The 16,565-nt window shown below is 44.5% G+C and overlaps 1 long non-coding RNA gene across 3 annotated transcripts in view; it reads right to left on the reverse strand.

Annotated features, from left to right (window-relative positions):
• Positions 1-2,762: 2,762 nt before the first annotated feature.
• Positions 2,763-16,565, reverse strand: part of LOC140717079 (uncharacterized) — a 66,479-nt gene continuing 52,676 nt past the window's right edge. For all 3 annotated transcript variants that reach the window (XR_012096440.1, XR_012096441.1, XR_012096442.1), the window contains 2 exons: positions 3,449-3,619; positions 2,763-3,254 (listed from right to left, as the gene is read on the reverse strand). This is a non-coding gene — a long non-coding RNA (uncharacterized lncRNA). The remainder of the gene's footprint in view (positions 3,255-3,448; positions 3,620-16,565) is intronic.

Below are 16,565 nucleotides of genomic sequence, written 5' to 3' on the forward strand. Positions count from 1 at the left end.
AAATACCTCTGGAATCTAATGAAGATGGCATGGGGGAAAGGAGTTATACCTAAGGCATGGCGAAGGGCAGGAGGGATACTAATTCCTAAAGAGAAGAATTCCTCAACTATCAGTCAGTTCCATCACATAAGTCTCCTGAATGTGGAAGGAAAGATCTTCTTTGGTGTCGTGGCTCAAAGACTCCCAGCCTTTTTGCAGAGCAACCACTTTGTCGACACATCAGTGCAGAAAGCAGGAATACATGATTTCCCAGGATGTCTGGAACACGCAACTGTAGTTTGGCACCAGGCACAAACTGCCAAGAAAGAAAAGAAAGACCTGCATGTGGTCTTCCTAGACCTTGCCATTGCTTTTGGGTCGGTGCCTCACGAGACTCTGTGGGCAGCTTTCAACTTTTTCCAGGTTCCACAGGGCATCATAAAGCTGGTCAAAGCCTACTTCCAGGATCTGCAGTTCTGTGTCACAACACAAGATAACAGCACCACATGGCACCACCTTGAGATAGGTATAATGGCAGGCTGTACTGTCTCTCCTCTGGCATTTACCATGGCAATTGAGCTCATTATCCAAGCATCACAATGTGTGGTCAGAGGGAAACACTTGAAGAATGGGCTGCGTCTTCCTCCGATCAGGGCGTACATTGATGACATGACTACAATAACAACAACACAAGCATGCCTGCTGGATAAACTCCAGTGAAGCATCAAATGGGCATGAATGGAGATCAAACCCAGTAAGTCTCGCAGTATCTCAATTGTCAAAGGCCAGCTCACTGACACAAGGTTTTGTATCAACGCTGAGCCAATACCAACTGTCCTGGAGAAGCCCATCAATAGCCTTGGACATTGGTGCAATGCAGACCTCAGAGACACCGAGCAGGTGGAACAACTAAGGCAGGATACAATCAGTGGCCTCAAGCTAATCAACAACATGGCTCTCCCAGGGAGGTTGAAGCTTTGGTGCTTTCAGTTTGGACTGCTGCCCTGACTTATGTGGCCAATTACCATCCATGAGGTCACTATGTCTCATGCAAATCAGCTGGAGAGGCTGGTGAACTCACATGTGAGGAGGTGGCTTGGGCTACTGAGATGCCTTAGCAGCATAGGACTTTACGGGAATGGAGCCCTTTCTCTGCCAATTTCTAGCCTGGTGGAGGAATATAAATGTGCCAAAGCAAGGCTGAAAATGACACTCAAAAAATCTCAGGACCCAATCGTAAGAGGCGTTGCTCCTGCTCTAGCAGCAGGGAAGAAATGGACCCCAGCCACAGCAGTACTGGACGCAGAAGCCACTCTCTGACACCGGGACATAATGGGCTATGTCCAACAGGGCAGAGGAGGCTTTTGCCTTGGAGTGATGAAACCTACCTGGCAAAAGGCTAGAACACCAGCACCTGGTGGTGGAGGAGGTGCGCCACCAAGAAGCAGCCAGATGCGCCAAAGCAACATCCCAACCCAAGCAAGGCTGCTGGATGAGGTGGGAGGGTGTTGAGAGCAGGAAAATCACATAGAGTGAGCTGTGGAGCATGGAGTCAAACAGATTGAGCTTCATCATCAAAGCAACATATGATGTCCTGCCCTCTCCTACAAACCTAAATCTTTGGCTGGGAGAGGACCGGCCTGTCCTCTGTGCGCAGTTCTGGCATCCCTCAGGCACATCTTGGTTAGTTGCAAGACTAGCCTAATACAAGGCAGATGTACCTGGTGACACAACCAAGTGTTTAGCAGCTAAACTTGAGTGTAAGAGAGTAACCACCAATGCCAGGCCTCTCAATGCCCAGACAACAGTCCCACAACTACCATCCTTCATCCGGGAAGGAGAGAAACCAGGGCTAACCCCTTGCCTCACTACTCATGTCCACTGAGTGCAGCCAGGGATTGGGGAATGCATGTCAATTTAGACCAGAAACTTACCTTCCCATCTGAAATTGCAACGACCAACCTGAGACCTGACCTGGTCCTTTGGTCCAACTCCTGTCATTATCATTGAGCTGACGGTCCCCTGGTAGGATGCTGTGGATGGGGCTTACAAACAGAAAAAGCTACGATATGCCAACCTTACAGTTGAAGCAGAGGAGCGAGGCTGGAACGTAAAAGTGTGCCCAGTTGAGGTGGGGTGCAGGGGCTTTGTAGCCAGTTCCACCATAAGGCTGCTGAGGGAAGGAGGAGTCAGAGGGCAGACCCATAGGAAGGCAATCAAAGCACTTGCTAATGCCGCCGAAATGAGCAGTCACTGGCTGTGGCTGAAAAGAAGGGATGCTGTCTGGGCTGCCAAGTGACCATCTAGATACTAACTATGTGACACTTACCCATGTCTGATCAGCCTGTGGTGGGCCTGCCTCAGCTGAGGGTGTCTTGTGATAAAAGGCCAAAACACCCAGTGATGTTGAGGTACACAACTGAAGATGTGTCATAATGGTAGTAACACTATCTAGTGGTCATCTTTAAGAACTACTTCCACTCAAATCAAGTGCAGTGATCAACTTTAGGGATTATAACATCCAGTCATATTAACCAAATAGGATTTGCTTGTGTACAATTTCCAACAAAGGTTCAAAGGTTCAATTTAATGTCAGAGAAATGTATACAATATACATCCTGAAATGTGTTTTCTTTGCAAAACATTCACGAAAACAGAGAAGTGCCCCAAAGAATGAACAACAGTTAAACCCAACAAAGAACCCTGACGTCCACCCCCCCAGCTCGTAACCAATGACGAGCAACAATCCCCCCTCCCCCCACCAACAAAACAAAAAGTGCACCCGCTACCGAACACATGCGTCAGCTAAGCGATAGCAAAGACACAGACCTTGCAGTTACCCCAAAGACTATCGCAATTCATGCGGCATTCAGCAACCCATAGGTTCTCTCTCTCTCTCCCTAATAAGAGAGAGGGAGGTGTCCCCCATTTGCACAACGAGCAGGAGCCATAACAACAACCCACTGGTTTACAATGTTAAAAAGTCCGTTTCGTCGCTTTTTACGAGCTCTGCGCCCAAAGATTGCAAAGATCTTGGGTCTTCAGGACCATAGCGAAAGATTTTCCAGCCTCCCCGATGACACATGAGTCTCCTGCCATGACATTGACCCTCGATACGCCTGTTTCCAGAGCCCCGAGATCTTAGGCTTCCAAACACTAGGCCGCCTCTCAGGCCTACCCCTTGGCGTGCCGGTCCCGATACCCCGAGGATGAGTCCCATTCCGCAAAGAACCGAAGTCAGCATGTTACTCCAGGTCAGGGTCTTCAAAACTACCCTGAAAGGGAAAAATAGAGATATTAAAGATGGAAATAGAGCTGCTTTCGAAGATGCAAGCAAAGGATTTGCTGTTCAGCGCCATCTTAACTCCACCTCCGTCTGAGTATTTATTTATTTAGAATTGGGTATATTTGATGAAGTTACACTACTAAAATGAGTACCTGTAGTAAATGCACTTTCATTACACTATACCTCTATTACTGTGACGGCTGTATTTGAATGACGAGGGTTGATCTGAGATTCCTGAAGCTGACAGTTTGCTCCGTGCTTCGTGTGCCGAGAGCCAAGATTTGACACGTCTGTCCTCTGGCCAGTAGAACTTGTGTTCAGCAGCTCTTGTAATTATTGGAGGATATTATGGCACTAAAAAAAAGATAACAAATAAATGAACAGAATAACAAAGCAGAAATAGCACTGATATTAGAAACTTAGAACTGTTCTTCCAAATGTAAAGTTTAGTTTCATCAAAAAAGTTGAAGCAGATCACAAAATGATAACAAAACTAGCTGCTATTTGATTTGTCATGTTCAGTGGTGGCTCTACATAACAGCAATCTGATGTTTCCAAATCTCCCATCCTTTATTCCAGTACTCTGGAATGAATGAGCTCCCTGTTGACGATGATCTTGAGCAGCATTTTGTAGACTACATTCAACAACAAGTAGGGTCTCTAATTCCTGATGCTATCCCTGTCCCCTTCTGCTTGTAAAATGAGGGAAACGGAGTCTGAAACCCTGTCAGTCAGACACATAACATTGTACACTTCCAGCAGATCTGGAGTCATCCAGTGCCACTGAACCCAACATAACTCAGCCAGTCAGCCATCACTTCCAGAAGTTTTACTCAGTTGACAGAATAGATGGAGTCAGTCAGTTCCTTCAGGATCAGTGGCAAGTCCAGACACTCCTGCTTGCTGTCAACCAAGACCTCCATGTTAGAGGACAAAGCACTCAAATATTCTACATATGACCACAAGATTTTGGAGCAGATATAGGGCATTTTGTCTAGAGTCTGCACCACCATTTAATCATGGCTGATCCATTTCTTTCTCAGCCCCAATCTCCTGCCTTCTCCCCAGTTCCCTTCATGCCCAGACTATCCAAGGATCTCTCAAGCATTGCCCTTCCATGTTCATACATCATTCACGCTCTTGTCCTCTATTTGGTGCAACCTCTCCTATTTCAAGTCACTTATGACACAGAATGAGGCACAGTACAAGGCCATTCAGCCCACAATGGTGCAAATCAAAAACATCCAGACACTAATCCCTTCTGCCTGCACAAAGTCCATACCCTTCCATCTTCCTTCCATCCACGTGTCTATCCAATCATCTCTTTCAAGCCTCTAACGTATTTGCCTCTACCACCAGATCAAGCAGTGCATGCTAGATATCCATGACTCTGAGTAAAAAACTTACCCCTCACACCCCACTTAAATGAGGATCTCACCTTCAATGCATGCCCTCTGGTATTAGACATTTCAACCCTGGGAAAGAGATACTCCCTGTCCTCTCTATCTATGCTTCTCATTACCTTATCAATCTCTATCAGATCCCCCATCAGCCTCCGGCGCTCCACAGAAAACAACCCAAGTTTATTTATCCTCTCATGATAGCAAATTCCCTCTAAACCAGTAATCATCCTGGTCAACCTCTTCTGCACCCTTTCCAAAGACTCAAAATCCTTCCTTTTGTGGGGCGACCAGAACAGTATGCAATACTCCAGAATTAGCCTAACCAGAATTTTATAAAGTTACAACATAACCTCATGACTTTTCAACCCAGTGACTCCAGTAATAAATGGAAATATTTCATGAGACTTCATAACCATCTTACCGACCTATGTAGCCAAGTTCAAGGAACTATGAACATGGACCCAAGATCTCTCTGCTCAGCAACACTTAATGATCTTGCCCTGAACAGTAGGCTCTCTGTTTGCATTTGCCCCACCAAGGTGCAACACCTCACATTTATCTGGGTTAAATTCCATCTGCCATTTCTCTGTCCATATTTGCAACTGGTCTATATTATGCAATATTCTTTTGATAATGTTCTACATTATCCATGACTCCACCTGTCTTGGTATCATCCGCAAACGTACTAGCCAACTACAATTTTATCCAGGTCATTTACATACATCAAAAACAGCAGAGGTCCCAACACAGATCCCTGCAGAACTCCACTAATTACAGGCCTCCAGTTCAACCACTACCCTCCATCTTCTATGTGCAAACCAGTTGTGAATCCAAAGAGCCAATTTGCCGCAACTCCATGTATCTTAATCTTCTGGATTAGCCTCCCATGAGGAACTTTGTTAAATACCATTCTAAACTCCATGTACACCACATCCACTCATCAAACCCTCTTGTCACCTTGTTAAAAAACTCAGTCAACTTGATAAGACATGACCTGCCCTGCCCTGTACACAGCCATGCTGGCTCTCCCGAACTAAGGGTTTCCAAATGCTTACATTTCCTATCACTGAGAATATTCTCCTCCTTTTTTCGTAATTACTATGAGTTTGGGAGGTTATTTTATATGGATTATCATCTATTTGAATGTATACTTAACCTATTAATTATGTCCTCTCAAACTCTCTGTATTCCTGTTTCATTTATGTTTGTTTAAAATTAATAAAAAGATTTTAAAAAGAAAGAGAATATTCTCCAGCAAGTTCCCAACAACTGACCCAAGAGTCACCAGTCTATAGTTCCCAGGATCTTCCCTTGTTCCATTCTTAAATAGAGGAATCTCCAGTCCTCTGGGACCTCACATGTGGCTAGAAGGGACATGAAGATACAGGTTAAGGACTCCAGCAATCTCATCCTTTGCCTCCTTCAAGAACCTGGTGAAAAGCCCATCAGACCCTGGAGACATTTCCACCTTTATACTCATTTGGAGGAACAACACTTCCTTCTCCTTGACCTCTAAACACCCTAACGTACTGATACACTCAGCACTGATCTCCTGGTCCTCCATATCGTTTTCCTTGGTAAATACTGAAGCAAAGTACTCATTAAGTCACTCTTTTCTTTTTCAATCCTTTTATTAGTATCAAAATAATGGATACAACATAATATTGCTACACAATTATTGGGATTATATGTTAATGGCTAACATATATAAATATATATTCATTTAATACAAAGATAATAAACCTCCCAAAATTGTTCAAGTACAAATGTAGTATACATAGAAGAAAGGATTAACATATCCAAAAAGAATAAAAAGAAAATATATATACCCCAAAAAAATACTAATCTAAAAAATACTAACCAAAAACTAAGAAAAAGAACATGGGCTGTTTGTAACATCAAAAAAGAGAGAACCATTAGTGTCATTAACTCCGAACCTCTCTGCATATATTAAAACAAGAGAATAGGTTTGGAAAAAGGTCAAATCACATCATAAGTGTTGAATAAAAGGCCTCCAAGTCTTTTCAAATTTAATGGATAGATCGTATATAACACTTCTGATTTTTTCTAAGTTTAAACATAACATAGTTTGAGAGAACCAGTGAAATATGGTGAGAGGATTAATCTCTTTCCAATTCAGCAAAATAGATCTTTTAGCCATTAATGTAAGAAATGCATCATCCGACATGCTGAAGAGGTTAAATAATGTGGTTCTATCATTGGTAAACCAAAAATTGCAGTAATAGGATGACGTTGTAAATCAATATTCAATACAGTTGAAATAATATCAAAGATATCTTCCCAATATTTTTTCAAAGAAGAACATGACCAAAACATATGAGTTAAAGAGGCAGTCTCAGAATGACATCTATCACACACTGGACTTATATGAGAATAATTTCGAGCTAATTCATCATTAGACATATGGGCCCTATGCACTACTTTAAACTGTATCAACGAATGTTTAGCACATATAGAGGATGAGTTAATTAATTGAAGAATTTTTTCCCATTTTTCTCATTAAGTCTCTCACTCACATTCCCCGCATCCAAGCAAATGTCCCCCCCCCCCCTTTATCCTTGAGCCTGCTAGATTTTCCTCAAAGAAGACCACAACCTCAATTACCCAGAGAGCTACAGTTTGTTGGCTAGGGTCGGAGCTTTATGCTTTGGCTTTTGGTAGGATCGTCCATGCCAGACAATTCAAAGAGCAGAGGCCAGACTAAGAATGGTCCACTGGTCCTCCAGGGTTAGGATTGCAGCTCAGGTCTAACACCCTGACTGGTAAAAATAAATTATTGTGGAAACAGCAATGAAGAATCCTCCAACTGAGTGTGAAGGTATCCGAGTCTCAACCAGGGACTTGCAATACTGCCAGTAGTGAAAACCGAGAGGAAGCTCCTGATATGATGATGGAAACTGTGAGCACCCCAGATATGAAGGACATTCATTGCGGCCCTAAACATCAGTGATATAATGGGCAAATGAGAAGAGACTAGATTTCTGAGTTCCCCTTTAAGCTAGAATATTCTATTTGCTTTTTCTCCTGTTCCTGTCTTATTTTCCTTTTCATTTCTACAGTTTAAAACATAGAACAATGCAGCACAGTACAGGCCCTTTGGCCCACAATGTTGTACCGACCCTTAAACCCTGCCTCCCATATAACCCCCCACCTTAAATTCCTCCATATACCTGTCTAGTAGTCTCTTAAACTTCACTAGTGTATTTGCCTCCACGCACCACGCACCAACCACTCTCTGAGTAAAAAACCTTCCTCTAATATCCCCCTTGAACTTTCCTCCCCTTACCTTAAAGCCATGTCCCCTTGTACTGAGCAGTGGTGCCCTGGGGAAGAGGCGCCGGCTGTCCACTCTATCTATTCCTCTTAATATCTTGTATACCCCTATCATGTCTCCTCTCATCCTCCTTCTCTCCAGACAGTAAAGCCTTAGCTCCGTTAATCTCTGATCATAATGCATACTCTCTAAACCAGGCAGCATTCTGGTAAATTTCCTCTGTACCCCTTCCAATGCTTCCACATCCTTCCTATAGTGAGGCGACCAGAAATGGACACAGTACTCCGAGTGTGGCCTAACCAGAGTTTTATAGAGCTGCATTATTACCCCGCGACTCTTAAACTCTATCCCTCAACTTATGAAGGCTAACACTCCATAAGCTTCCTTAACTACCCTATCTACCTGTGAGGCAACTTTCAGGGATCTGTGGACATGTACCCCCAGATTCCTCTGTGTTAGGGTCCGGTCCGGAGCCCACCTTCCGGGTTTTGCTCCGGTCCGCAGACACCGGACTCCGGGCCTTGCAGCCAGCCCTCCTGTCACCCAGAGCCATTGGATCATCTTGGCTTAAGGAGGTACACCTGTTGCCTATTAGGGGGCAGGTGTTTATAAGGGGCTCAGGGACTGAGCCTAGTGGGGGGGGGGGGAGAGGAGGGGAGAGGAGGGGGGGGGAGAGGAGGGGAGAGGAGGGGGGGGAGAGGAGGGGAGAGGAGGGGGGGGGGAGAGGAGGGGAGAGGAGGGGAGGGGAGAGGAGGGGGGGGGGAGGGAGGGGGGAGGGGGGGGAGGGGGGGAGGGGGGGGGGGAGGGAGGGGGGAGGGGGGGGGGAGGGAGGGGGGAGGGGGGGGGGGGAGGGGGGGGGGAGAGGAGGGGGGAAGGGGGAAGGGGGGGTTGAGCTGTCCTGCTCTGAAGCTGGTTTAACCTGCTCCGTGCTTGGTCCGCCGGCCGGCTCCGAATCCTGCTCTGCCCTGGTCCGCCGGCCTGCTCGGAATCCTGTTCTGTCCGGTTGGTCTTGTTCCCCTGCTTCTCTCGTGTGTGCTGGTCCCGCAGTTCCGCCTTATTTGCCTTGCCCGCGCTATCACACTGTCGGTTGCCTTTCCCAATTTACCGGTGTATCACGGTACTCCTGCTGCTCACCCTGGACCCAGCTCCCTTCTGTTCCCTCGCCTCCGTCAGGTAAGCCAGGCTGTCGCCGTTACCCCTCAGGTGGTTCTGTCCCTTGCCTCCGTCGGATAAGCCAAGCCTTCTGCCGTTGCCCGGCGGAGGGACTCCTTTCCCTTCCTACCCCTCACCTCAGATGGGTTGTGCCCCGCACCTGCCCAGGTGTCCGCGCCTTGCCCAGGCCTCCATGCTTCTGCCTGAGAGGCGGCCCTGCCCAGGAGTTATGCGCCCGCCCCAGGGGGCTCTTCTGCCTGCCTGAACTCTGGGATCCTGCTGCTCTGCCTCACCGGAACTCTGGGATCCTGCTCTGCCTGCCTCACCTGAACTCTGGGATCCAGCCCCACCTGCATTACCCCTTGCATGCCATGGCAACCCCATCCTGTCCTACCCCTAGTACTTCAGTGCCTGCGTCCTGCATTTGGATCCATTCCATGTCCGCTCCTGACACTCTGCTCCTCCACACTCCCAAGTATCCTGCCATTTACTTTGTCCTCTGCCTTGGAGTTTGTCCTTCCAAAGTGTACCATCTCACACTTCTCCCGGTTGAACTCCATCTGCCACTTCTCAGCCCACTTCTGCATCCTATCAATGTCTCTCTGCAATCTTCGACAATCCTCAACACTATCCACAACACCACCAATCTTTGTGTCGTCTGCAAAGTTGCCAACCCACCCTTCTACCCCGACATTGTCGTGGTTACTTGAAATGACCTGGAGACACAGACAATTCTTCAAGAAAATTAAACCTTTATTTGCAAACAAAGGCTGAGGCAATCAATGAACTTGTCACCGAAAGCCCACCGAGCTCCGGTGTACAGCATTCTTTATAGTAATTTCTTATCTCAGTTACATTTCGGTTTTATTAGCATATCCAATCAATTTTTAGTTGCATATCATCTATATATGAATTAATTAATCGCTCTTGCCTAGCCACCATTATATGTCACCCGTTCGCATTGGGGCCTTATTCGTGGCCAAGATTATGTTTTCCAGACAACCTCCCTCACATTACATTCCTGCTCGCAGCATCCTGTCCGCCACCGTTATCTCGTACTAAACAAAGGCTGAGTGTAATACATGGGGTACATTTCAGCTAATAGTGCTGCTAACTAAACAGGTGTCCTGTAAGTATGCAGCTAAGAGAGTACAAAGTATCTACTGTAAACAACACATAGCAAAATGTGTCTAGTAAAATAATACATATTAATATTCAGTACCTAGAAGTGATTACATAGTATAGTAAATAGCTAATACATAGCGATTATATTTCAGGTATATATAGTGGTTATGTTTCAGGTATATTTCTCAATAACATCCAGGTGGTTAATAAAAATCACGAAAAGTAGAGGTCCCAGAACCAATCCTTGTGGGACACCACCAGTCACAACCCTCCAATCCAAATGTACTTCTTCCACCATGACCCTCTGCTTTCTACAGGCAAGCCAATTCCAAATCCACCTGGCCAAACTTCCCTGGATCCCATGCCTTCTGACTTTCTGAATAATCTCACCAGTGCCTTTACAGACAGACAGACTTTATTGATCCCGAGGGAAATTGGGTTTCGTTACAGCCATGCCAACCAAGAATAGTGTAGAAATATAGCAATATAAAACAATAAATAATTAAATATTAATAAGTTAATCATGCCAAGTGGAATTAAGTACAGGACCAGCCTATTGGCACAGGGTGTCTGACACTCCAAGGGAGGAGTTGTAAAGTTTGATGGCCACAGGCAGGAATGACTTCCTGTGACGCTCAGTATTACATCTCGGTGGAATGAGTCTCTGGCTGAATGTACTCCTATGCCTAACCAGTACATTATGGACTGGATGGGAATCATTGTCCAAGATGGCATGCAACTTGGACAGCATCCTCTTTTCAGACACCACTGTCAGAGTCCAGTTCCACCCCCACAACATCACTGACATTACGAATGAGTTTGTTGATTCTGTTGGTGTCTGCTACCCTCAGCCTGCTGCCCCAGCACACAACAGCAAACATGATACCACTGGCCACCACAGCCTCGTAGAACATCCTCAGCATCGTTCGGCAGATGTTAAAGCACCTCAGTTTCCTTAGGAAATAGAGATGGTTCTGACCCTTCTTGTAGACAGCCTCAATGTTCTTTGACCAGTCCAGTTCATTGTCAATTCATATCCCCAGGTATTTGTAATCCTCCACCATGTCCACACTGACCCCTTGGATGGAAACAGGGGTCACCAGTGCCTTAGCCCTCCTCAGGTCCACCACCAGCTCCTTAATCTTTTTCACATTAAGCTGCAGATGATTCTGCTCACACCATGTGACAAAGTTTCCCACCGTCGCCCTGTACTCAGCCTCATCCCCTTTGCTGATGCATCCAACTAAGGCAGAGTAATCAGAAAACTTCTGAAGATGGCAAGACTGTGTGCAGTAGTTGAAGTCCGAGGTGTAGATGGTGAAGAGAAAGGGAGACAAGACAGTCCTCCGGTACTTCCTGAGAAAGCTGAAGAAATTTGGCCTGTCCCCTAAAACCCTCACTAATTTTTATGGGTGCACCGTAGAAAGCATTCTTCTAGGGTGCATCACAACCTGGTATGGAAGTTGTCCTGTCCAAGACCAGAAGAAGCTGCAGAAGATCATGAACATAGCCCAGCACATCACACAAACCAATCTTCCATCCTTGGACTCACTTTACACCGCATGCTGTCGGAGCAGTGCTGCCAAGATAATCAAGGACAAGACCCACCCACCCAACACACTTTTTGTCCCACTTCCCTCTGGAAGGTGGTACAGGAGCATGAAGGTTCGTACGGCCAGATTTGGGAACAGCTGAACAGATCCTGACCAGGATCTGGGCTGTACCTTCCAAATATCTGGACCTGACTTGCACTACCTTACTTTCCCTTTTCTATTTTCTAATTATGATTTATAATTTAAATTTTTATTATATTTACTTCTATTTGTACTTCAGGGAGCGCAAAGCGCAGAAACAAACATCACTGTGATGATTGTACGCTCTAGTATCAATTGTTTGGTGACAATAAAGTAAAGTAAGTAAAGCTTACCATGTGGTACTTTGTCAAATGCCTTACTAAAATCCATTGTACTCTCCTCATCTATATGCCTGGTCACCTCCTCAAAGAACTCTATCAGGCTTGTTAGGCACGATCTGCCCTTCACAAAGCCATGCTGACTGTCCCTAATCAGACCATGATTCTCTAAATGCCTATAGATTCTATCTCTAAGAATCTTTTCCAACAGCTTTCCCACCACAGATCTTTAATTATCCCTGGTCTATAATTACCCAGAATAATTACTGGTCTATAATTATCCCTACTACCTTTTTTTTTGAACAAGGGGACAACATTCGCCACCCTCTAATCCTCCGGTAGCATTCCCATGGACAGCAAGGACATAAAGATCCAAGCCAGAGGCTCAGCAATCTCTTCCTTCGCCTCGTGGAGCAGCCTGGGGAATATTCCATCAGGCCCCGGCAACTTATCTGTCCTAATGTATTTTAACAACTCCAACACCTCTTTTCCCTTAATATCAAGATGCTCAAGAACATCAACCTGATGAAGGGTCTCGGCCCGAAACGTTAGCTACTCTTTTCTCACGGATGCTGCCTGACCTGCTGAGTTCTTCCAGCGTTGTGTATGTATTCTTTGATCCACAGCATCTGCAGTTGTATTTTTGTGTTTCAACCTCACTCATATTGTCTTCACCATCATCAAGTTCCCTCACATTGGTAAATACCGAAGAGAAGTTATTGTGTACAGTTCTGGTCACCAAATTATAGGAAAAATGTCAACAAAATAGAGAGAGTACAGAGGAGACTTACTAGAATGTTACCCGGGTTTCAGCACCCAAGTTACAGAGAAAGGTTGAACAAGATAGGTCTTTATTCTTTAGAGCGTAGAAGGTTGAGGGGGATAGATAGAGTTGACATGGATAGGCTTTTTCCATTGAGAGTAGGGGAGATTCAAACAAGAGGACATGAGTTGAGAGTTAAGGGGCAGAAGTTTAGGGGTAACACGAGGGGGAACTTCTTTACTCAGAGAGTGGTAGCTGTGTGGAAGGAGCCTCCAGTAGAAGTAGTAGAGGCAGGTTCGATTTTGTCATTTAAAAAAAAACAATTGGATAGGTATATGGACACGAAAGGAATGGAGGGTTATGGGCTGAGTGCAGGAGGTGGGACTAGGTGAGAGTAAGCATTCCGCACGAACTAGAAGGGCCGAGATGGCCTGTTTCCATGTTGTAATTGTTATATGGTTAAGTATTCATTGAGGACCTCGCTCACTTCCACAGCCTCCAGGCACATCTTCTCACCTTTATCTCTAATTGGTCCTACCTTCACTCCTGTCAACCTTTTGTTCATAATTGAAGAATGCCAATTCGCCATTTTGCAGCACATGGAGTAAGTCGCATTCCCAGCGGCTCCACTTTTTTTTTTAATACTTTATATCCCACTGACAGATCCCTTTTAAGTTTGATGATCTATTACTTCTACTGAAGGATTTTTGATTTAATTACAATGGCCGAAAAAAAAAGTCATTCTGGTATTGAACTGAGAAGCTGCAAGATTTCTCCTGAAACGGAGCAAACTGAACAAACCAAGAAAGCAGAGGAACCTGTTACTTTAGCAGAAATATTTCCTTCAATACAGGACATGAAGTCGGAATTCAGGTTGCTTAACACTAAGATTGATAAGCTGATGGACTCCAATGGGAAGCTTGAAAAATCTATCTCTACGGTTCAAGATTCTCTGAAAAATTTGGACTTTCAACTTCAGACACTTAAGCAGACTACAATTCAAATTGAGAATGAACATGATCTATTCAAGCAAACTATTAATGATCAAGGAATGAAGATATCTTCGATGGAAAAGAAAATCAATGAAATTACCTCGGAACTATCTAAAACGAAGAAAAAATGGTTGATTTAGATAGTAGAGGGTGTTGGAGGAATTTGCATATTCTGCGACTGCCTGAAAATACTGAAGCTGGCGATCTGTTAAAATATTTCTCAGATATATTGTACTCACTTTTTAGTGAGACCCTGGAAGCTAGCCCTTTAATTGACAAGAGTCCATAGAATTACATTTTCTCGGCATTCTTCTGAATTACATCCTCGAACAATTGTACTTTGTCTGCATTATTATACAACCAAAGAAGCCATATTTCGAGAAGCCCGAGAAAAGCAAAAGATAATCTTTAAATCGACAGAGATTCGTATAGTTGAAGATTATCCCCCGAGATCTTTGCTGAAAGAAGGAAATACTGAGAAGTCATGAGTGAAATGTATAAATTAAATTTATACCCCTCCTCTCGTTATCCAGCATGGCTGATAATTTTTCCTGAAAGGTCTCAGTCACTGAAAATCTACTCTCCGCACGAGGGACGGGAGTACATTAAAAGTCTTAAAGTTAAGCCGATTACTGAATAAAATCTTAAAGTTAACCCGATTACTCAATAGGTAATCTTGTTAATTCTGAAGTATCTTGTTGTATGAGATGTTTATGGATCTTCTGAGTTCAGTTTATTCTATGATAGGCCTATCAACTGTGTGGATATTCCTCACATTTGCAAAAGAAGAGTCCAAATGATCTAACATAAATAAGAAATGGTGATTTTTAAATTCACACTAAATCTGTTGTACATTGTAATTATATTTCTCCTTTTACCAATGGGCAACTCTGGATAAATTGCCTGAAGTAGATCAAAGTGATGAAGCAATCAGAAAGCATGGGATATATACATCCCAAAGAAGAAGTAGTATTATAAAGGCAAGATGACACAGCTGTGGCTAACAAGAGAAGTCAAAGCCAACACCAAAGCCAAAGAGAGGCTATATAATAGAGTAAAAATTAGTGGGAGGCAAAAAGTGGGTACAAAGGAGGCCTTTCCGGTTGGCTGCTGGTGACTAGTGGGGCTCTACAGGGGTCTGTATTGGAACCGATTCTTTTATGTTAAATGTCATTGATTTGGATGATGGAATTGATAGCTTCGTTGCAAAGTTTGCAGACAATACAAAGATAGGTGGAGGGGCAATTAGTTTACCAGAAGTAGAGAGGCTACAGAAGGACTCAGACAGATTACAAGAATGGGTAAAGTAGCAGCAGATAGAATACAGTGTCAGGAAGTTTGGTATACTGATGCAAGTTGGTACAAGAACAACTTGATTATTTTCTAATTGGAGAATAAATACAAAAATCCCTGAAGGTTAATTTGCAGATTGAGTCTGTGGTGAGGAAGGCAAATGCAATTTTAGCGTTCATTTCAAGAGGACCAGAATATAAAAGGAAGGCTGTAATTCTGACACTTTATAAAGCACTGGTGAGACATTACCTGGAGTATTGTGAGCAGTTCTGAACACATAATCTGAGAAAGGATATGCTGAAACTGGCGAAGGTTCAATCAATGTTCACAAAATTGATGAGGCAGCATCTATGGGAAGAAGTACAGTGGATGTTTCGGTCCGAGACCCTTTGACAGGACTAACTGAAAGAAGAGACAGTAAGAGATATGAAAGTGGGAGGGGGATGGGGAGATCTGAAATGATAGGAGAAGACAGGAGAGGGAGGGATGAAGCTAAGAGCTGGAAAGTTGATTGGCAAAATAATTCCCATTCTGATATGTACATCCATGGCCCCCTCTGCTGTCAAGATGAAGCCACACTCAGGTTGGAGGAACACCTTATATTCTGTCTAGGTAGCCTCCAACCTGATGGCATGAACATTGATTTCTTTAACTTCTGTTAATGCCTCTCCTCCCTTTTTTACCCCATTCTTCCTTTTTTCTTTCTTTATCTATCCCTTTTTTCTTCTTTTCTCTCTCTCTGTCCCCCTTACAATCACTCCTTGCCTGCTCTCCATCTCCCTCTGGTGCTCCCCTCCCCCTTTCTCTCTCCCTAGGCCTCCCGTCTCATGATTCTCTCCCTTCTCCAGCTGTGTATCCCTTTTGCCAATCAACTTTCCAGCTCTTAGCTTCATTCCTCCCCCTCTTGTCTTCTCCTATCATTTTGGATCTCCCCTTCCCCCTCCCACTTTCAAATCTCTTACCATCTCTTCTTTCAGTTAGTCCTGATGAAGGGTCTCAGCCCGAAACATCATCTGTACTTCTTCCTATAGATGCTGCCTGGCCTGTTGCGTTCCACCAGCATTTTGTGTGTGTTGGTTGAATTTCCAGCATTTGCAGACTTCCTCGTGTTCACAAAAATGATTCCAAGTTTGAAAGGTTGGTTGTATGAGGAATGCTGATGGCTGGTGGAGTATTTGCTCACATGGTGTGAGTGAAGCATCTAGTGCAGTAGTGTAGTAGTGCTTGCAGTTAGTGCATGTTGCATGCTGTATGCCACATAGTGCTCTCTTCTTGCTACTCTCTGCTTACAGCTATTGCCACTGGCTAACCTTCTCAAAGGAGGGTGAAAAGTGGAGCCGAGTGTGTAAGCCTCCTCCTGCCAGT

The sequence above is a fragment of the Hemitrygon akajei genome, chromosome 27, assembly GCF_048418815.1.
Source record: "Hemitrygon akajei chromosome 27, sHemAka1.3, whole genome shotgun sequence".
Taxonomy (NCBI): Eukaryota; Metazoa; Chordata; class Chondrichthyes; order Myliobatiformes; family Dasyatidae; genus Hemitrygon; species Hemitrygon akajei.